The 1713-nt window shown below is 67.5% G+C and overlaps 1 protein-coding gene across 1 annotated transcript in view; it reads right to left on the bottom strand.

Moving 5' to 3' along the window:
• The window catches only part of KIAA1644 (KIAA1644 ortholog), a gene marked incomplete at its 3' end in the record, with an annotated part of 12767 nt that overhangs the window by 1165 nt on the left and 9889 nt on the right, over positions 1-1713 (bottom strand). The window lies entirely within an intron of this gene.

The following is a 1713-nucleotide window of genomic DNA, read 5'->3' as shown; positions in this document are numbered from 1 at the left end:
CCCCCGCCCCAGTCCCAGGGCTGCTCCGCCCTCCAGACGCAGCATGATGGAGGGTGTCGGTTTGTTTTTCAGAAGGAAAGGGGCCCAGACGCTACTCTTACTGTAGAAAGGCAGTTATCTCCTCAAAGTTTTTTGTTTGTTTGGGTTTAAAAATATATATGTATTTACTGATTTGAGAGAGAGAGGAAGGGAGGGAAGAGAGAGAAACATCAATGAGAGAGAAACACGAACCGCCTCCCGCAAGCCCCCACCCGGGGATGGAGCCCGGAAGCCTCGGTGCCCGGGGTGACACTCAACCGACGGAGCCCCGCGGGCCAGGGCGGTGGGAGGTTTCCGCTGCAGGGGCGCACAGCCCCTCTGTCAGCCTGGCTCCCCCTCACCGCGGAGCGGCCCTGCTCGCTCCAACGCGGCCTTTGCACGGGCTGTGCCTTCTGTCCCATCTCCTTCCTCCCCGGCCTGGCTCCTACCTTCTCTTTGAGACCAGACCTCCGGCTCCCCCTACAGGGGTGGGTCTGCCCCTCCTCCGGCCTCGAGCCCAGCCCCCACTGCCCGACTGTGGAGTCTGTCCCCCGCCCAGGCCAGGCCAGTGTCCCTGTGCCCAGAGGGCCGGTGCCGGGCTTGCCGCTGTGGCTCGGCTGCTGTGCCAGGCGGAGCTGGCCAGGGCCGCGCTGTTTGAAGGAACCGATGTACCGGTCACTCAAATGCTGCCCCCACCCGCTCCTGCCGCGGCCTCTGTCAGGGGGGTGTGCGCTGGCGGGTGACAGAGAGGAGGCCTCGCGGCCCCGCGCCCCACAGGGAGGGACCCACCCCAGCTCTCGCCAGAGGGGACCCTCCGTGCTCGGGGTCCCCACAGCAGGTCCCTCTGGAGCCCGGGAGCCAGGCCTGGAGCCAGGCGGCCTGGCTCTGGTTCCTTTGCTGGCCCGGCTTTGCTGTGTGGCCTGGGAGAATCCCTGCACGTCTCTGGGCCTGGAGGTGATGGGAAGCCCGTCCTGGGCTCCGTTTCCAGACTCGGATCTTCCCGGCTCGGTTCACGCCTGGCCCAGCCTCGGCCTCGGCCCTGACATGGGCTGCTCCCCTCCGCCCCCTCCGGCCCCTGCAGGGGTGGGGCCCCGGCCGGGGATGCTCTGTGGCTCACATGCCCTCAGCCCGGAATGCCTTCCTTCCCCTCACTGGTGGCCCAGGCTGGAGGGAGCGGCCTCTGCATGTGCGGGGCACTCAGCGTGGAGCGGGCACGGCCGGTGCTCGGGCCTGGGCCTCTGCTCGAGGACGGAGCAGCCAGGCAGCCTCTATCACAGCCGCCCTCCTGCGCCCCGCCAGCGCCACCACCTCCATGAGGCGTGCACAGGTCCCAGGGCTGGTTCAGGACGAAGTGTGAACGCCCAGCAGCCTCATTTCACAGGAAGCTCCACGCGCCTGGCACCTGGGTGTGGAATTCCTCCAGGGCACAGGCTGTAGCCCTGGCCGCTGAGGCAGGAGTCCTGGGGTGGACGTCTGAGGACAGAGGGGGCCTGCCGCCGCCTGGCACCACTGCTCTGCCCAGCACCCTCTCCCAGCTCCCCATGGGCCCCCAGAGTTGCTCTCAGCATCAAGCTTTCCTCAGCAGTTCCCATGGCAGCAGCCCGGGGGCCGAGGGAGGCGAGCAGGGAGGGGAGGCAGGAGCAGCTGTTTGCAGACAGGCCCTGCAGAGAGGGAGTCTGTGACACGGGTGGGGGA

This window comes from Myotis davidii, unplaced genomic scaffold (assembly GCF_000327345.1).
Source record: "Myotis davidii unplaced genomic scaffold, ASM32734v1 scaffold428, whole genome shotgun sequence".
NCBI lineage: Eukaryota > Metazoa > Chordata > Mammalia > Chiroptera > Vespertilionidae > Myotis > Myotis davidii.
This window is presented reverse-complemented; position numbering and strand designations above follow the sequence as displayed.